Source organism: Atractosteus spatula, unplaced genomic scaffold (genome assembly GCF_055471065.1).
Source record: "Atractosteus spatula isolate fAtrSpa1 unplaced genomic scaffold, fAtrSpa1.hap1 Scaffold_62, whole genome shotgun sequence".
In the NCBI taxonomy this organism is placed as follows: domain Eukaryota; kingdom Metazoa; phylum Chordata; class Actinopteri; order Semionotiformes; family Lepisosteidae; genus Atractosteus; species Atractosteus spatula.
This window is the reverse complement of record NW_028296893.1, coordinates 128,843-150,247: the sequence shown is the minus strand read 5'-3', so window position 1 is coordinate 150,247 and position 21,405 is coordinate 128,843. Positions and strand designations below refer to the sequence as shown.

The window sequence follows — 21,405 nt, the reverse complement described above, 5'->3', positions numbered from 1 at the left end:
AAATTAGTCAAGCAATATGAAGCATCTCCTTTTACTTAGTGCCTGAGCATAAAAAGAATAGGAGCATACTACAACGCGTGTGAAGTCCATAAACGATATTAATTTTGGAACTTAAACATACAGTATATGGCTGGTCTCGGTGCTTTAAAGAAAACATACACACCAGTATTCCATTTCTCCCTAAACATTTTAAGCATCAAAGTCTTTAACTAACGCGATACTGGAGTCAACAAGCATACTTTTAGAATTTGATTAAAAGGGAATATAATATGGAATCGCGTATCTCAAGAAATTAATAACGATATAATTATATTCATGTTGCAAAAGAACTGCAACAGACATAAAAACTCCCTTGCTTTTAACAGAGCGTTCCATAATTTCTAACTACGAAAATGCCAGGTGAAAGGATTTGTAAACATATTTTGTTAAAGCGAGTCAGATTTTTCCGCAACACATAAAAGACATTTTTCCAAGAAAGTTTAGCCTTTGTCACTAATGAAACCACTAAATAAAGACATAAATATAGAAATCTTAAGATTTGTTTTATTTAATGTTGGTAGCAGGATGAACTGTCAGAGTGTATATTTTGTCACAGAGTTGCTGCAAGATGTTAACAGTGAAAAAGGTATTTAGAAATGAATTATTTCAAGATGAAAATTTTCAGAATAATTGCAAATCTAGCAGGATAGAGAAAGCACAGAAAACTGGCAGTTAGATTGATCAGATTAGTATGAAAAGTCATTTAGCAAAGGGAATGAGAAGAGTGACAAACTAGTATACTTTAGATCTTTTTAAATCTGATCATGTTTCCCTATAACAGTAATAAAAAACTTTATTTGATTTATCACCATTAAAGGTGGCATCTCAAAGCAATACAGTAGATGTAAAAACAGATAAAAGGACCACAGATTACAAAGTAAATGCATATAAGAAAGACAAGCAGTTAGAGGTGCTACCAAAATTAGAAAATGAAGCAGATACAGACACTAAGTCTTCTGAAAAGAAAGGTTCTGAGGTTAGATTTAAACTGGCCCTGGTGTGTGTGTGTTTGTGTCTGTCTGTCCTGTGATGGACTGGCGCTATGTCCAGGGTGTATTCTGCCTTGTGTCCGTCGCTTACTGGGATAGGCTCCAAATCCTCTGTACTGGATAAAGAGATTAGAAATGGATGGAAGTAAAGGCACTGTGTGGATGGAACTATACACAGTGTTAGAAACCCACTATGAAATGGCAGCATCTCACTGAGAATAAAACATTTTATAGTGCTGGCTTAAGGAAACAGCCTTTCCACCCCTCTTGCACATCAGTATCCATACCTAGTTATTTAAACAAATTGCCTCTAATTATAAACATCTTAATATGCTGGCTCTGTGGATCCGCATCAGCTATGTTTGCTAATTCCTTCAATTCATGTGCATCCAACACACAGTTCAACGCTAGCAACTACACAAAATCTAAAATATGAGCTCTACTTGCCACTTACAATACCAACAGTACCAGCTAACTTTAGTAGTGACATTTTCATGGATCTTTTTAACAATAAAATTTACAACATCAGACTTCAGACACAATTAAACAGGCCTCAAAAAAGTCTGGTACAAACATATTCAGCATGGAATAAACCGTTACTTTAATGGTATAAACCTTAAATGGATTCATATTCTCAATAAGATTTGGTGCTCAGTAACATGACTTAGAAAATGACAGAAGACATACGTATCATGCTTATCCTTCTATTTTTCATAATCGTAAACTCCTTAAGGCAGTTACATTTTCTCTGTTCTGACCTGGAGTTACAGAGAAATTTAAATTCTAATAAGAGATTTGTAATGAGGAAAGTCATACCAATCACTCATACAGTACCAGGATTTGCAATTACAATACAAATACTTTCTTTCTGTATGTTTATTTTGCAGTTTGAGTCTATGGCATTCCTTTGGGGGTCTATACTCCAAGGCATGACTTTTTTATGTATAAACATCAGTATTTACTGCTATTAATTACTGTACGATTTATAGTTGAAATCTGAGCCTAGATATAAAGTTAAAATCTCGACAAAGCAATGTAGGAAATACAGAGAGAATAAATCCTTTCTGACATCTAAAATCAGTTTCGATCAAGGTCTCTAAAACGAACAAGAAAAAGAGGATTTTCGGAGGGCAATTACGCTGTGTTTATATAGAATAAGTGATTTATGAGCAATCTAATTTCTTGTTCGTTTAAAACAGTGAAATGTCAGCTGCAAAAGATCGCACCAGAAACAGCACTCTCTCTGCCTGTCATAGACGTTCAGGAAAGGCTGAATGAAGTCATGTCAAGTACAATAATTCTGAGATCAATAATAACAGTTGTAGGACAGTATATAAGGAGGATAAGGATTTTGAAGTTGACTCGAAATCTGATAGGTAACCAGTGCAAGGACTTGAAAACAGGTGTAATGCATCCCTGATAGGATTCTTGCTGTCATATTCTGAACATATTGAAGATTGCTCAGTGTGGATTTAATTTCCCCAGTGAACAGGATGTGCATTTATTAATTCTAGAAAAAAAGCCTTTCTTGATTTCTCTAGTTCTTAGTTTCTCTAGTTCCCTTTAAAATAAACTATTATTCCACAATGCAGAGTATTACATGGCCAGTATTTACACATGATATTTGTGATTTAAAGAAATTAACACAAGCAGCTTTTGGAGATTTAAGTGTTGGCTGAGTTATTGCAGGATAAAAGACTAGAGATGTTGGCAAGAAGAAGATAATTTGGGGAAAGCTGAGGAATACACTTATAACAAGAACACTTCCTAATGGGGTTAGGCATAATTTTGATGAAGATGATGAAGTTAACAGACTATATGTTTACATAGATACTGAAATAAGGATTGTATTTTAGATTATGTGTAGTTGCTGGCATTGAACTGTGTGTTGGATGCACATGAATTGAAGGAATGGGCAAACATAGCTGATGCGGATCCACAGAGCCAGCATATTAAGATGTTTATAATTAGAGGCAATTTGTTTAAATAACTAGGTATGGATACTGATGTGCAAGAGAGGTGGAAAGGCTGTTTCCTTAAGCCAGCACTATAAAATGTTTTATTCTCAGTGAGATGCTGCCATTTCATAGTGGGTTTCTAACACTGTGTATAGTTCCATCCACACAGTGCCTTTACTTCCATCCATTTCTAATCTCTTTATCCAGTACAGAGGATTTGGAGCCTATCCCAGTAAGCGACGGACACAAGGCAGAATACACCCTGGACATAGCGCCAGTCCATCACAGGACAGACAGACACAAACACACACACACCAGGGCCAGTTTTCCCATAAACCAATTAACTTACCAGTATGTTTTGGAGTGCGAGAGGGAGTCATATCACACATATGGAGAAAAAACATGTAACCCAGAGAGAACATGTAAACCCCCCCACACACGATGGCAGGAATTGAACCTAGGACCCCAGTGCTGCAAAATAGCAATGCTAACCACTTTGCCACCATTATAAATGGATGGATATCTTAGTTATCTTTCTAGTTCACAGGTTTGCATGCATAACTTAATTTTGAAAGCCACTGAGACATCAGGTACTACTGTTGTATTTATGAAAAAGAAACAAAACAAAAAACATACTAACAACTGTGCCATCCTACTCCTTAGTTAATACATTTTATTATTCATAAACAGTTAACATTGTTAGCAAAATATTTTGAATTATATTTAACCCTATTTTTTCTTTAGTTTTGTATTTAACTTATTATATGATAGTCAGACTTAATGTATATTTGAACAATGAAAATATATTTTTACAAGATTTTACATTAAGCACTTAAAATTAATATGGTTAATAATAGTAAACTGTAACATGCTGTAACAAGATCGGTTAAACTGCGAAGAAAATGCTTTCAGAGAAAATGTTTCAGGTGTGAAGAACATAGATCTCCAATGCAATTTCAACCAAACCTGTTCCCACACACCCTGCCCCCACTACCATTAGAATATACACAAAGCACTCAAATCTTTCGAGCTAATGATCAGGTGACCCGAGAGAGAGCGAGAGAAACACCAAGGGGTGCGGAACCAGGGAACTATTTACATGGAAAACGGGCGATCTCCCCAAACTGTCCGCCCGTTTCACTGTTACCTGGATACCTCTTTATTTAGAACTCACTAACACTGATTTTTAGTTTAGAAGGATTCAAGTAGGGTTTTAGATAAAAGGCAGTGACCTTAATCAAGCCCAAATCATAATTGAACCCATTCAGAGCCTACATTACATTTTAGCGTTTCATTCTGAGCAGAAGACCCTCACACCTGAAGAAGGGGGAGGTGTTTTTCGCTGGAAATCTCGCCTGCTTCTACTTTACAACCGGAGTGCTGGCTGTGACGAATTAAACCGGTTTTACAAGTTTCAATCACAGACCATGTGACATGGGAGTTGGGAAACTAACACACAGCGCCACCGGATTTGATAACTCTATAAAAACGCTATAAAATAATGTGACTTGGCACAGAACAAGTTTACAGCACAGTACAATAATAAATGCTGACCATGACTTTAGAAGCATAAATTGCCTTACACTCAATTTAAACACAAGCTGTCTTTAGCCCTCTAAGCTGGTTCATACAGAAATGTAGAGATCCAGGCTCAGAACACACAGCTTCATTAGCGAATACATATGCAGGACAACTAGAGAAGACGTTTTACAGAGGATGGATTTTTAGAAACATCCCATCAGTGACATCACTGAAGTCAACTCCTAGGTACTGTAACTGTCGTGTGGATAGTTTCACAAGAATCAGACAAAGGTTTAAGCATCGCTTGTTCTAGATAAAACTGCAAAAAAAAAACAACAACCCATAATGTACTTCTTTGCGGCTCTGTTTGCCCAAATCATATATTCACAACGTGAAATCTAGAAAATAATATTACGTAACCAAAATCCGCAATATGGAAACAGAACCTGTGTAATTGTTGATAGATGATGTACTCGTAACATTTTTTCAAGATGAACTACAACATTTAAAAAATGACTTGTATGTACTTGATATCTCTAATCAATCCACGGGTCCCAGCACAAAACGAAACTAAAATGCATACCGTTTCGCGCTTCTTATTAGTTGCTCAAAAGTAATTTGACCGTATGAAATGCATAATATAAACCTAGAAACATATACGTGAGCAGTACTTAAGCACTGTAGTATCGGTGTTAAGACATACCTCTCAAATACTGTAAATCAAGTTAAAAATATCTCAAGACCGATTCTGGTCATAATGAAACCATGTTTCGTGTATGTTTTCTTTAAAGTACCAAGACCAGCCATATACTGTATGTTTATGTTCCAAAATTAATATATTTTATGGCCTTCACACGCGTTGCAGTATACTCCTATTCTTTTTATGCTCAGCTACTAAGATTTCCCTTCAGTGGTAAAATTAGATATGAATATTCAATACTTAAACGGGCACAGTTAAGACATTAAATATACATATACATACTGTATACAGTACAGTTTGCATACGGTAATATGTTTATGTTCCTAAATCAATCTCTTTTATGAGCATGTGAAAGGCATGGTGAATCACTGTACTTTGCATGATTGGAAACAAACGCGTGATTGCGAAATGCTGTGGTGTTACTTTTACAAAGACGGTCAATGAAAAAAAGAATGTTGACCAGGGCAATACTTTGAGTTTACACTTACAGCTTGTCCAAGGTCATTCATTATTAATACTATTAGTAATATCTTCGTTAAAGACTTTGATGGCCACAGCTCAAACATGAGAGGTTGAGCTTTATTAGCTCCACCTTGCGGAAATTCCGGATACTATTATTTTGCTTGTCGTATTATAGGAGAATTTACGGTAACTTGCGGTATTTACCGGTAGCTTGCGGTAGACTGCGTACAGCATACCGCAAAATAATGCGGTATCGCCCGCCCATTTTGAATGGCTGCATCTGTAACCTTTGTACATTATCTAAAATGTGACTGGTTAAATTTCAGCATAGTTGCAACCCCCTTTATAAAGGGTGTGCACACGTAAACAACCAAGGCATTAAAAGTTTTTTTTTATTTATTGTTCCAAAAAACAATATTAAAATTGATTAAAAGATCTTATTAAATGTGAAAAAATCTGATTGTGAAAAGGTCAAATTCTTAGTGAAAAACTGAGTAATGTGAGGAAAGATGAAATGTGGGAGCCCCTTGACTCCTCATGTTGTTCTGTATTTCTCTCTCATTCTACTGGGAGTGGTGCCGTCGCTTCTGGATAAAGTCTGTCAGTGGTCATTCCAGACGGGTCAGGTATGACTGTGCTTCAGCACAAGAAGAAACATGTGACTTGCGAGGATCCCAACAGTGTCTGCTTTTTTTCCAGAGCCTGGATAGCGCAGTGGGTAGAGCATCAGACGTTTAGTCTGAGGGTCCAGGGTTCAAGTCCCTGTTCAGGCGGTTGTGCTTTTCTTAAATCTATTGTGAATGTCATTCTAAATCGTCTTTTATCTTTCACTCTTCTAGCTGTACTGTGGTTATTTTAAATGTTCATCACTTGTATTTTCTTTAGTTTTTCCTTTCACAAACCGAAAATGTTCAAGGTGATCTTGTCACCTGACTCCATGTAGATAAATTAAAAGAAATCACAGTAGAGTAAACGACACGCAGTGAGGAGCTCACGCAGTGAATACTTTTGAATACGACAAAAGGAAAGGCACACTACACATCTGCGGAACATCACAAAGTAATTTTTTTAATTAAAGGTTCAAAGAAACCTAAATATATTTGCTAGAAGTATTTCAGAATAACAGTCAAATCGAGCACGATTGCTGCATAGATCTGCCGTGTGAAATTAGAATACTGTTTGTGCATAGTATAAAATACGCTGTTCAAAGCTTTTCTAAAACTACAGAGAAACGTTTCAGAATGAGTCTTCCTGTAAAAATAAAATCTCTGCATGGGCGCTATAAGCAGAGTCTGAAGCCTGCTTAACAGAAGAACTATATTCAGAAGGCCAAAGAAGTTAATATTTCACCAAGTGAGAGAAAGCATCTCAGAAAAAGGAGGTGCAGTCTCTTCCATGCAGCTCAACACCACAAAGTCAGACTACAAGTGCTGAAAAGCCACTATCAAGGGTAACCCGGCCGAGCGCTCTAAGGAGCTGGATTAAAGCTTCATCTCTTCGGGGGCTTGAGTTGGAATCCCACTGCTCCCCAGTATCTCCTTGTTAAGAATCATGGTTTTGTTGTTGTAGATTCTGCGTGATTAAATCAGTTTCAGTAGAATTAATTTGAACAGTCATATTTGCTTTATTCCTTCTACCATGGCAATTTGTGCTCAAAGATTTAACTTTTTTGTATTTTAAAAAACGTGCTAGCCTTGATGGGAAAGTAAGCAGAACCGCAAGCGTGGTGGACAAGTGGTAAGACGTCAGTATCAATTAGGTCAATAATCTGTTAAACATTTTATGCCATTTTTTCCATAGATGTTCACGTTAGAACAATGAGAAAGGTGTGCCTGGATGCACTTGAACCATCACCTTACTATCATTTTAGTCCCAACCTGGCCGCACTAAGCAATTGTACCACAGAGACTCCAACGAGTTGGTTTTCTCCATTTGCAGTTTTGGGTAAAAAATAATCTGCACTTTTAAGCAAGTATTGTATTTCAAATTTTGCAAATTTCTTGAAAAACGTTGTTTCAGAGAAGTAGACAGGAATAGCCCAGCCAGTAGAATATCGAACTTTTTATCTCTAGGTCCCTAGTCAGGCGACTGATTTTCTTGCAACTACTGTGAACCTGCGAAATAGATGGTCTTTTGTCCCTCAGTTTTTCAAGTTGTTCTATGAATGTTTAAAATGTTCAATATTTTTCATGCTCTTCAGCACTTTACGTCACAAAGTTTATGGTGTTCTTGGTGCTGTTCTGCATGTAGATAATGTAGACGAGAGCACAGGTAACAATACAGGACAAGCAGTGAGGAGCTCCCGTAGCTTTTAATTCAGTGCAGAGTCCAGAGGGAGGCCTAGGTCGCTAAACGATCAACAGGTATCTAATAATGACGTTCACAAAGGTGACAATATGTTTTTTTCTACATATCCTTACATTTACCCGTACAGCACAACGCATTTTCTATACCCTCAAATCCCCAATGTAACTACTTTCTCCTGAGAAACACAAGTATAGAGTGAAATCACAATAACTTATACAACAAATCTATTCAAACGCCCAGATATGACAGAACACACCCCTTTAAATATGTATTTCCTTCATTTCAGTTTTCTTCCCTCCCCAGGATACCTGAAAATTCACTATCGCATATTAAAGGCTGTACATGTAATACATCTACTAATAAAGATGGACATTAAAGTTAATTATTAAAAAATTACACTTTTCATTAAGACATGTATTGATAAAATTATTGTGAATAGTTGTGGTGTCTGGAAAGCAATTTTTGTTAAATATAACAATTTTCAGGCAAGTGGTGCATAACCTTGTTATTTAGTGACTAAATTATTTCCACTGCATTCACAACAGTTCTAATGTGTTTGCTTGTTCCACATGGCCTGCTACTGAGTTGTTTTCGGAACTGAAACCTATAAGAACATTAAGATGCACCATGGCCCAGAATCGTTCATTGGAACTAGGATTAATATCAATTGAAAGTACTCCAAAATAAAAGATTTAACCTGAATATTAAAAGGGTAGGAAAGTATTAAAACGACACCATAACGTCTTAACTTCCAATCTTCTTCCTGGTTCAGGTCATGTACAGTAAAATGACATAATCAGTGGAGTCATGCCGAGGTTGAAAGTTTAAGCCTCACCTGGAGCCTGGTTTTCTGTCTTGAAAAAAAAAAATTTTGTTCCACAACGGCATGAAATGATCACGTCTTTCACTCTACTTCTCTCTTGTAGTAAAGCAGATCTTGCTAGGCGAGCATTTGCTCCGGTAAATTAGGTCACTTTTCATGTTAACTTACGTCTTCTAAACACAACATTTCCTGGTGCATGTTTTCTCCATGAAAAAAAAGTCATTTTCCCTTACATGATTTCTCGCTTTGTTTCATCAAAGAGTGCAGAAAGAAGAAAGAAAGGAAAAGCGTCGTAAATGAACTCTGCAGCCCTTGGGAGATGTCAAGCGCATTGGACATGAAAAGTGCCCAATAAAGCCATTTCTCTTCGTTTCTCTTACAGTCGGGGCTCCTGTTGCGTGTAAAGGAGGCAACTTGCTCAGCCAGCAGACTCAGTGCTTACTAAACGCAGATGGCTCAGAGCGCTGTGTCCAAGCGGCTGTAAAAGAGGAGAATTCTGCTGGCGCCGTAGCTTAGTTGCTTTAAGTATGTCTCGTTAACTGGAGATCCTGGCTCCACATCCCAGCTGTGCCTTTCTTCCTGTCTTTTCGTGCAGAACGTACCATTTTGGACAACCGCATAGGGCTTGATTTAGTTTAATGCATGAATGCATTTCCTTTCTGCAACAACTTGTTTTTCAAGAAATTCATACAGCTTGTGAAAAATGAAATTTAATTCTTGGCTATCAGAGCAGAAGGAATATTGCCGACTGGCAAGAAAATGCAAGCAATGTTTATTTTTTGACCGGAAAGGTGCGAATGGAGAAAACCCTCTCTCGTCAGTCTCTGTGGCGCAATCGGCGAGCGCGTTCGGCTGTTAACTGAAAGGTTGGTGGTTCGAGCCCACCCAGGGACGATCTTCTTATTATTGTCAATGTGAACACTGGCTCCGCTAAAGCCGAAACCTTAACCCTCTTTATATTTGCCGAAAATGCGAGTCTTTTGCCCGTGTCCAACAACAACACTTGAGACCGGGGAAGTCCAATAGTGACCAACACCGCAACTCCCCAGACAACCATATTCACCCATGGAAAAGTATCTTTGAAGGGCTGGCGGGAGATATCATTTATGCTCCTGTTGCGTCCTCTGCTAAAATAGTTTAGAAATACATGCGGATTTGTTTGAGAATTTGACAAGCATTGTTACGTTAGCACTGTGAAGTTGGATGTTGATATTTTGATATATTTACCTTCATTTTAACATAAATGCTGTACAATCTATGCTGTACAATCAAACACAGGCATATTTTGAGTCTCGTGCTGATCGTCCTGTGGATCCAAAAGAAAATTTTAAAGCTGATACATTTTCGATTGTAATTTGCATCTAGCTACAACGTCCCTGGAAAAGAGATTTTATTAGTTGCGTGCAATCGGTATCTTTTACTTTACGTATGGTCGTGGAAATAGTTTTAAAAATGTTTTCTAAAGAAGATTGTATTGCCAGGACCTGCCTTTAGCGCTCAGTAGCGATTACGCTGTTGATATAGATGGAGAAGAAATGTCAGATGAATTGATGATCTAAGCTAAAATAGCCCTAACACGCCTCCTGTAACAGTGTTTGTATTCATAGCAAGAAATATTAGTTTTCAAACCCGAACGTTGCTTTTGCTTAAGTGTTATGTAACCATTAGCGGTTTCGGTAGCTTCTGAAGAGCGCACTTTTCCAAACTGAAGCCTATAAGAACATTATTCAAGATGCACCATGGCCCAGAATCGTGCATCGGGACAAGGATTAACATCAACTGAAAGTACTCCCAGATAAAAGATTTGATCGAAAAAAATTGAAAGAGTAGGCAAGTTTTAAAACAACGCCATGACATCTCGATTTCCAATCTCTTTCCTGGTTCAGGCCATGTCCAATGACATGAACAGTGGAATCATACCGAGGTTGTGAGTTCAAGCCTCACCTGGAGCAGCCTGGTTTTCTGTCTTGACAGGTAAACAGTGTTTTGTGTTATTTGCTAAATGGAGAGAGGATTCTGTGTTAATTGTGCTCCTCCTGGGAGAGGTCAAGATGAGAAGTTCACGAGGCTGGTGGTAAATATCCTGTCCAGGAATATCGTGGCTGTAGGGGGTCAGATCTATAGATGTAGTAAACACATCAGTGGAGACGGTGTGTCTGCTCTCTGTGAGAGAGCCGGGCGGAAATAATAATCTGTGGTCTGGGAAGAAGAGACCCTCGTTGGAAGAGCGGTGCTCCTCACAGGAGAGAATGAAAAAAAACTTTTCCAGGGACGCTGATTGTTCTCTTTGGGGGAATTAAAAGCACTTGAAGCGAGTGACCTCGTGGCGCAACGGTAGCGCGTCTGACTCCAGATCAGAAGGTTGCGTGTTCAAATCACGTCGAGGTCAGTTGGTGATTTTGCAGGTGCTGCTGGTGCCGAACCCGGAACTTACACCACGCAGTCGGGTTTTATCTGTACACCGCATGGGTAATCTGAACGAAGTAACAGCGCAGTACGGAACACCCAGTCAGGAGCTTATGCAGCGAAGCATCTTGAACACGGCAAGAGAAAAAGCACAATGCACTTCCGCGAAACATCACGTCCGGCTTTAGAGACAGTAACATCAGAGAATGGAAGTTAACGACCTCCTTTTTGTTACAGGTTCCAGCAAACCTGAAAGTTAGGGAGTGTTTGGTCACTTTTGTATGAAAAAGTGTCTGAAGCCTGTAATAATAATTTGCTCTTTTTTAATTGTGGTTGAAATCCACTCCCATGTACCAAGACCTTACAGTATATTCATGTTTACTTAAATGACTAACGCTATTGGACATTAGTTGGTGTTTTTTTTGTAACGATTTGCTATTTCATGCAGGAAAGAAAGGAACCCAGACCCAACGTTTGCTTTCAGGTGCGGTTCATTTACATAACGGACATCTATTTCTGTGGAGCCTGATTTAAATCACACAACCCCGGTAGAAGTCGAATCGACAATCTAATAAACCGAAATCAGACGCCTTATCCATTAAACCACTAGCCTGTCACGTAAATGAATTGCACCATGGTGAGTTCAGCGCCGCTACTAGTAATACCCCACCCCCATCTTAAATATCTACGTGAGAAACGTGTTTTCTACATTTTTATCAGTTTTTAAAAATCATCACTTTCAAGCAGACAAAGCCTTTATGTGTCGCTCTGAATTTCTAATTGATTTAGAATTCCAAGAAAAAAGCGTTTTGTTCCACAACGGCGTGAAATGATCACGTCTTTCACTCTACTTCTCTCTTGTAGTAAAGCAGATCTTGCTAGGCGAGCATTTGCTCCGGTAAATTAGGTCACTTTTCATGTTAACTCACGTCTTCTAAACACAACATTTCCTGGTGCATGTTTTCTCCATGAAAAAAAGTCATTTTCCCTTACATGATTTCTCGCTTTGTTTCATCAAAGAGTGCAGAAAGAAGAAAGAAAGGAAAAGCGTCGTAAATGAACTCTGCAGCCCTTGGGAGATGTCAAGCGCATTGGACATGAAAAGTGCCCAATAAAGCCATTTCTCTTCGTTTCTCTTACAGTCGGGGCTCCTGTTGCGTGTAAAGGAGGCAGCTTGCTCAGCCAGCAGACTCAGTGCTTACTGAACGCAGATGGCTCAGAGCGGTGTGTCCAAGCGGCTGTAAAAGAGGAGAATTCTGCTGGCGCCGTAGCTTAGTTGCTTTAAGTACCTGTCTCGTTAACTGGAGAGCCTGGCTCCACATCCCAGCTGTGCCTTTCTTCCTGTCTTTTTGTGCAGAAAGTACCATTTTGGACAACCGCATAGGGCTTGATTTAGTTTAATGCATGAATGCATTTCCTTTCTGCAACAACTTGTTTTTCAAGAAATTCATACAGCTTGTGAAAAATGAAATTTAATTCTTGGCTATCAGAGCAGAAGGAATATTGCCGACTGGCAAGAAAATGCAAGCAATGTTTATTTTTTGACCGGAAAGGTGCGAATGGAGAAAACCCTCTCTCGTCAGTCTCTGTGGCGCAATCAGCAAGCACTTTCGGCTGTTAACTGAAAGGTTGGTGGTTCAAGTCCACCCAGGAACGATCTTCTTAATATTGTCAATGTTAACACTGTCTCTGCTAAAGCCGAAACCTTAACCCTCTTTATAAAGACCCGAACGTTGCTTTTGCATTAAGTGTAATGTAACCATTAGCGGTTTCGGTAGCTTCTGAAGAGCGCACTTTTCCAAACTGAAGCCCATAAGAACATTATTCAAGATGCACCATGGCCCAGAATCGTGCATCGGGACAAGGATTAACATCAATTGAAAGTACTCCAAAATAAAAGATTTGACCTAAAAATTAAAAGAGTAGGCAAGTTTTAAAACAACGAGATAACTTCTCGTTTTCCAATCTTTTTCCTGGTTCAGGCCATGTCAAATGACATGAGTAGTGGAGTCATACCGAGGTTGTGAGTTCAAGCCTCACCTGGAGCAGCCCGGTTTTTCTGTCTTGACAGGTAAACAGTGTTTTGTGTTATTTGCTAAATGGAGAGAGGACTCTGTGTTAATTGTGCTCCTCCTGGGAGAGGTCAAGATGAGAAGTTCACCAGGCTGGTGGTAAATATCCTGTCCAGGAATATCGTGGCTGTAGGGGGTCAGATCTATAGATGTAGTAAACACATCAGTGGAGACGGTGTGTCTGCTCTCTGTGAGAGAGCCGGGCGGAAAGAATAATCTGTGGTCTGGGAAGAAAAGACCCTCGTTGGAAGAGCGGCGCTCCTCACAGGAGAGAATGGAAAAATATCTTTTTCAGGGACGCTGATTTTTCTCTTTGGGGGAATTAAAAGCACATCTTGCGGGTGATTTCGTGGCGCAGCGGTAGTTCGTTTGACTCCAGATTAGAACCTTGGGTGTTCAAATCACGTTGAAATCAGCTGATGTGTTTGCAGGTTCTGCTGGTACCAAACCTGGAAATTACACCATGCAGTTCAGTTTTATCTGAACGAAATAACAGTAGTACACAACACCCAGTCAGGAGCTTATGCAGCGAATCATCTTGAACACGACAAGAGAAAAGCCACACTGCACATCCGCGAAACATCACATCCGACTTTAGAGACAGTAACATCTGAGAACTGAAGCTTCAGACCTCGTTTTTATTACAGGTTCAAGCATACCTGAAAGTTAGGGAGTGTTTGGTCACTTTTGCATAAAAAAGTGTCTGAAGCCTGTAATTATAATTTGTCCTTTTTTAATTGTGGTTGAAATCCACTCCCATGTACCAAGACCTACAGTATATTCATGTTTGACTAACGATATTGGACATTAGCTGGTGTTTTTTGTAACGATTTGCTATTTCATGCAGGAAAGAAAGGAACCCAGACCCAACGTTTTCTTTCAGGTGCGGTCTATTTAAATACTGAACATTTATTTCTGAGGAGCCTGATTTAAATCACACAACCCCGGTAGAAGTCGAATCGACAATCTTATAAACCGAAATCAGACGCGTTATCCATTAAACCACTAGCCCCTCACGTAACTGAATTGCGCTTTGGTGAGTTCAGCGCCGCTACTAGTACACCACCACATCTACAATTTGTGAGAAACGTGTTTTCTACATTTTTATCAGTTTTAAAAAAATCATCACTTTTAAACAGACAACGCGTTTATGTGTCGCTCTGAATTTCTAATTGATTTAGAATTCAAAGAAAATAGCGTTTTGTTCCACAACGGCGTGAAATTATCACGCCTTTCACTCTGTCTCTCTTGTAGTAAAGCAGATCTTGCTAGGTGAGCATTTCTTCCGGTAAATTAGGTCACTTTTCATGTTAACTCACTTCTTCTAAACACAACATTTCCTGGTGCACGTTTTCTCCATGAAAAAACACATTGTCCCTTACATGATTTCTCGTTTTTTTTTTCATCAAATAGTACAGAAAGAAGAAAGAAAGAAAGGAAAAGTGTCGTAAATGAACTCTGTCGCCCTTGGGAGATGTCAAGCGCATTGGACATGAAAAGTGCCCGATAAAAGCCATTTCTGTACGTTTCTCTTAGTGTCGGGGCTCCAATTGAATGTAAAGGAGGCAACATGCTCAGCCAGCCGACTCAGCGCTTACTGAACGCAGGTGTCTCAGAGCGGTGTGTCCAAGCGGCAGTAAAAGAGGAGAATTCTGCCGGCGCCGTGGCTTAGTTGGTTAAAGCACCTGTCTAGTTAACGGGAAATCTTGGCTCCAAATCCCAGCAGTCCATCGCCTGTGTTGCACTGGACACCCTGTAGATCATCAAAAGCATATTGAGCTAAATGGGTAAAAGCCATTTCACATCCTTTCTTAACTTGCTCAGCGAGCAGGCTCACCGCACACCGAACAAAGATGTGACAGAGCGGTGTATCCAACTGGCTGTAAAAGAGCAGTGCTTTGCCAGCGTTCTGGCTTAGTTGGTTAAAACGCCTGTTTAGTAAACCGGTGATCTTGGGTTCAAATCCCCGCGCTGCTTTTCTTCCTGTCTTCTCGCACCGTTTATTGTTATAGACAACATGCTTCTGCATTATGTTTAAAAGAAGTGTTCATTTCGTTTTTGGCACAACTTATTTTTCAAGAAATCCACAAATTGCGAAAAATAAAGGGCTCATCTTTCTTATCAATGCAAAATAATTACTGCCAGCTGGAAAGAAAATGACAACGATTCGTTTTTACTTTAGCCAAAAATCTGTGAATGTAGAAAAAATACGACACGTGTCAGTTTCTATGCCACACTTAGTCAGGGTGTTCTTCAGTTAAACACAACGTTGGTAGATCAAACGCACCCAGAGACACACTTCGAATTAATCCGATCTAAACATTACCTTCTCTAAATGTGACTGAGTTTCTTTCCACGTCCTTAGCCATCTTGATGTTTGGAGAGATTTTCAACTTTGGACACAAGTCAAACTACAAGTAAATAGTTGAGTACCTAAGTCAATATCACCGGGAATGTGAATATAAATGTAAACATCAATATTTCTGCTGTCTCCTGAGAAACACAAGTATAGAGTCAAAACACAATAAATAATGCTAAAAAAATATTCAGTTAACACCCAGATGTGACAAAACACATTTAAGACTTACATCCCCTTTAAATATGTATTTCCTTAATATCAGTTCTCTTCCCTCCCCAGGATACCTGCAAATTCACTATCGCATATTAAAAGCTGTGTGTAAGTCTTACATGTGTTCTGTCACATCTGGGTGTTAAATAAATAGATGTGTTGTGTTATTTAATATGATTTGACTCCAAGATTGTGTTTCTCGGGAGACAGCAGAAATATTGGGGATTTGCGGCTACAGAAAATAATGTGAACTTTACAGGCAAAAGTAAGGTTACATTAAAGAAACAAAAACGTATCGTCACCCTTTTAAACGTGATTTTTTAAGACATTTGTTCGGAATAGTATATCTTCTCGTGTCTGTGGCTGTTATCCTACAATAACGGTGGTGAAATAGCAGGAATGGGCGGAAAGAATCGGAGATTGAACAGAAGACTCATCCAGTCGATAGTAAGGTTGTGTAGGACCGCATACACTACGATGTCAGTGTTGAGTAGTGTGGTTTAAAAGCTTTTTCACTAACCAGTAAGGAGTCGAAACCTACAGTCTTCTGATCCGTAATCAGACACGTTATCCATTGTGCCACTGGCGTTTGCATCGCATTCCCATACAGCACCACATTGAGTTCAGAGCAGCTAGTAATACTGTACATCGCCACGGTCAACATTTTCTCAATTAGATTCATGTGTTTTGTACGTGTGTCTAATTACTCCGTCTTTCATTATGTCTGGTTTAAAATAATGTATCTTTAAAACAGACAAAGGGTTTATGTGTCTCCCTGAAATTCACACACGAAGAATAAAAGATATCGCGTTTAAAAAGAATACAAAGATGCCGGCGATAGAAAACGGAGAGTCTTAAGTGCGCGCTATCACTGAACTAAACTCCCGATCGGTAACTTGTCGGCGGGTTTTTAATTGTGTTAGGAAGCGCAAACAGTCAACAGTGTACATTTTAAAGGTCTAAGCAAAACAATCAGACTTGAGGATTATTCAGAACAGGAGCCTCTACTTCTTTGTATACTGAGGTTTCGGGTGAACATCAAAGTGAAAGACAAATTCGCAATTTTCACTTTTTGATTAAGGAACAAGAAAACACCATCATTTGAAATGGATTCAAACTAGGGACATAAGAAATGCCTGCTGTTTTTGTCTACAGTCTTAAGAGCTAGCAACTGAGCTATCGAGAGGTCGGAAAGTAAATGTTTTGTCACACGCGTAGCCCAATGCAGTGTAGTGTTCCTCTTTATTTAAATCCCAGTTCGATATCAAAATACTCACTCCCATAGTCTCGTTTAGTAGAAGAAATGGACCAGGCTTCTACTCTATAAACGTCCAGAGTTCTTATAAAACATTTGAAGGGACATCAGTGCAGGCAGAAATTGACTCTTTTTCTAGTGGGATCAGGATCACATAAAACCTTTCTTTTGAATTGAGAAGAGGATCATGGTGACACTCAAAACATACTTGCCTTTGCTTCTTTCGAGGACGAATGGATTATTGAACTGCAAACATTGGAACATCGGATCAAATCTCTCCACTACTGCAGTTGCTTCTTTGAGAGTTTCTATAAATATTTCAACTGAACGTCAATTTCAATCTTACGGATTTTGGTTTTCTTTTGATCGAAATTGTATTAAAATCCGAGCCTCTTTCACAGTTGTATAATACTTTCCCCTGCATCCTCAGATAAAAATTCTAAATACCACAAAGTTACAATATATGGAATAGCATTTATTTTTAAATGTATTTTAAAATTTGCATTTATTTAGAGCTACATTTAGTGCTAGGTAAAGATAACATTGCTAATATTGATGGAGTACAAATGGAAGATGGATTTATGAGCTAAAAGTCCTAAAATGCCTCTTGTAACAACTAAGGACTCGTAGCAAGATTTTTTTTCAAATCCAAACTTTGCTATTGCATTGCGTATTATGTAAACACGACCAGTTCCGGTTTCTGGTGCATGCATTTTTTTCAAACTGAAATTCACAAGAATATTTTTCAAGATGCGCCATGTCCCAAAACCGTTTATCAGGACTACTATTAATATCAGGTGAAAGCAGTACAAAACATAAATTTAGCCGAAATATTAAGAGACTATTGTCTGTCAGCTACTAAGCCATGTTCTCCAACGCTAGAAATATTGCTGCTCTCCTAAAGTAGCAAAAGACCGCCAACCCAACTTAGAAACAGAACACAAAGGCTCAAACCGACGGGAGTTGGATTCGAGCCCACGCGTGCAGAGCCCAATAGATTAGCATTGCAAATTCGTGCCAAAACTATTGAAATACATCAGAATCGTACCTGTACGTGGCTGGACTTCTTTGGATTTTAGGAAATTTATTTCAGCGTGTTTATTTTTTCTGCCTGTGATCTCGGAAAGAAAGACCCACTACCTGTTCACCGAAATATTCCGGGAGTTTGCTGTGGTTTAAGAGGAGTGTATGAAGGTAATAAAGGAGGGAGGACACGTGAATTGTATAGCTGCTGAACCCGGACACACACCGTCTCGAGCTACTGTTGGAGATTTACAGTTCAGAAAACTGCTGTCTCGAGCAGAAACTGATCTTCCTGCTTTAGTCAAGGTTATTGGAATCGGAGGTTACCGTGGGGTATAGCGCTTATATCTCTCTTCTCTGGCTAAACGGACAAGTTTAAGTTTACAACTGTAAAGTATAGAAATAGACAAAAAAAAGCTAAAATACTTCAGTAAGGCCGAGTAGATAGGAAAGTTTAATAAAATGTTCTGTAAAATCAATTTCCCTCGATTTCCGAACTCTCTGTTCGAGCTCTGATATAATCTCTCTGCTCCTGCCGCTGTCACTGGGAGAGTGACTGCATTCCGTAGGGCTACAGGTTGATTTCACAATGCCACATTTAAAGGATAAACCGCAAGGAAAACAGATATGTTTTAATAAATCTTCTTCTGGCTTTATATTTCGGTCTTTCACATTTGAATACATACTTTGCAGTAAATCTTTACTCGATTACAGGCAGCCCGAACGTAAGGGAGAATCGAAGCCTATTTGACTTTCTGCTAATCACATTGAAGTGTTCACGAAGCATTTCCCTGCCCATTATGTGCCCGCAAACCGGTTTATCCGTTTTCCTCTTCCTGTCATTGTCAGCGAGAGCAACAAGACGGGAAAATGCAGGACAGAGAGAAGGTATTATTTGTCAGGAGTGGGATTTGAACCGACACCTCTATTCAGAGACCAGAACACCCAAGCAATGGAAAGAAAGGAGCCAGTGAGTCTGGCGCCTTAGACCGCTCGGCCATCCTGACGAACTACAATTAGACATCTTAAAAGCACCAGTAGTTCACTAAACTGAGAAATGCTTTGCTGGATAAACGTAAAATTGCCTGTTGTAGCCTAAACGGACCGGGAAATTAAATATTCGGATCGATTCAGAGTGTGCTTTACAGCCTTCTTGTAATATTTTGATCTGCTAGGGCGCAGTCGTTTTTACAATCTGGATTATTTCAAAAAGACCGACATCAGAGTAATACAGCTTTCACGTTTGGGAACAGACCTTGTATTGTACATTTCTTATAGGTTTATTTTCCTGATTGCAACATACTGTAACATACAGCTGCATAAATCTCTATTACACGTCATTTATGAAGGCGTTTCAAATGGCAGCCACTGCAGGATTAACGCTTTTGGAGCATGTATTATATTGTAAATAATCTTATTTAAATAAGTTTAAATTCGCATACTGTTTTTCAGACAGCGCAAACTGTCTGAACTGTCTGACCTCCTACAACTTTCTGTGCCGCTGTCTAGATCTTAAAACAGCTGCAGCCAGAGTAGCCGTAATGGCAACACAGTGCTTTGAGTTCGGCTTTTCTTATTTCTTCTGCAGAACCACCGGCATCGGAATATACTGATCCGCATAAGAAGCGCTTTCGGTTTCTGATCGTTTTTATTGAGCGCTGCTCTAACTTTACATTTGCTCGTAAAAGTTTTTCCCATGAAAAAAGTCATTTCCCTCATTACATGATTTCACTTTTTTTCTTTTCAACCAGTAGAAAGAAATAAAATATAATTCCATATAAGAGACACAGGTTGGATGGTTGGTGGTCTAAGGCATTGCGTTTAGGTTGCAGCTTTTCCTGGAGACCTTTGTTTAAATCCCACTTCTGACAAAGTAGAAACGATAAAATCCCTAAGTAGAAAGCATCTCGCATTTCACGTGTTTAATGTTAATTGTCTCAGCGGTTGCCTCGGTTAATGATGGATCTTCTCTCTTGCAGGGTGACGGCAAACTTCTTCAGAGAGGGGATCTCCCACGCACGGCTTTTCTTCATCAAAAGCGGAGACAAAAGAAACAGACTTCAAACTGAAATTAATTACTTCTTGATCGTTTATGACCGTCTTTAAAAAGCTGAGAGAAGGCGAAAACGTCTTTCGAAATGAGGAAATGTCTGCTGACAGTAAACACAGCTCCTCTTTAGTACAGTGCTAAGTACCCGTTTGTTGCGCGGCAGAACGGGGTACGTTTCTGTGACAGGGCCCTGGTTTATTTTTTTAAATAGTTGAATCATATTGAAATGTTAAACAACGGAGAAAAAGTCGCTGTTGATCAGGATGGCCGAATGGTTAAGGCGTTGGGTTTAAAATCCAATGGACAAATGTCCACGTGGGTTCAAACCCCACTTCTGGTAGAGTCTTGTAAATATTTTGAAGTGAGAGATAACTTTTGAGACTTACACTCTATTTAAATGTCATTTTACTTAATTTCAGTTCTCTTCACTCCCTGGGATAACTGAACTCACAATCGCATACTGAAGGCTTTACATGCATTACCTGTGATACAGCTTCTAATAAAGACGGAATGAAACTGTATTAATAATAATTCAGGTGGGTAGCTGCGTCAGCATGCGTAGGCTGCAAAGGAACAAGTAAGAGGTTTATTCCATGCTGAAAAAAAGAAGAAAGAGAACACAACGTTTCGGCCGTGGAGCCTTCTTCAGGTGTCACCTGAAGAAGGCTCCACGGCCGAAACGTTGTGTTCTCTTTCTTCTTTTTTTCAGCATGGAATAAACCTCTTACTTGTATTAATAATAAATGACATTGTTTTAAATAAACGTGTATCGATAAACTTCATAATTAATAAAAGTGGTGTGACAGGAAAGCAAATTAAATATTACAATGATATTCCAAGCAACTGATGCGTAAATTCATTATGTCGTGACAGTTTTATTCCCACTATAAAGGGTAATATTCTAATGTGATCCAGTGTTCCGCTTAGTCTGCTTCTGAATTTCTTCATTTCAGTCAGTCCTCTATTTCAGTAACCTCTGGAGGGCTCAGGATTGGGCTCCTTGAAGTTAAGAACAGGTTAATTAAGGAGCTGCGGGCTGAGTTCGTTGTAGTCTTAAATTCAAGAATTCTTCGATTTTAAGAAAAAAGACAGGTATGTTTTGTGTCTCATGGGGATCCTCTTCTCGATCCAAATGAAAGGTTTAATATGATCCCTCTAGAAAAAAATAAGTCAATTTCCGCCTGGAGTGATCGATGCCCCATCAAACATTTCGTAATAGTCCTGGACGTTT

General features: G+C 39.0%; 3 non-coding genes across 3 annotated transcripts; all 3 read left to right on the top strand.

The window, feature by feature from the left end:
* The first annotated feature begins 9,619 nt into the window (after nt 1–9,619).
* On the top strand, nt 9,620–9,693 carry trnan-guu (transfer RNA asparagine (anticodon GUU)). Its single transcript has one exon. It is a non-coding gene; the product is annotated as a tRNA-Asn (tRNA).
* A 1,423-nt stretch (nt 9,694–11,116) lies between these two features.
* Nucleotides 11,117–11,188, top strand: trnaw-cca (transfer RNA tryptophan (anticodon CCA)). Its single transcript has one exon. It is a non-coding gene; the product is annotated as a tRNA-Trp (tRNA).
* Nucleotides 11,189–20,431: 9,243 nt separating this feature from the next.
* On the top strand, nt 20,432–20,514 carry trnal-uaa (transfer RNA leucine (anticodon UAA)). Its single transcript has one exon. It is a non-coding gene; the product is annotated as a tRNA-Leu (tRNA).
* Nucleotides 20,515–21,405: the final 891 nt, after the last annotated feature.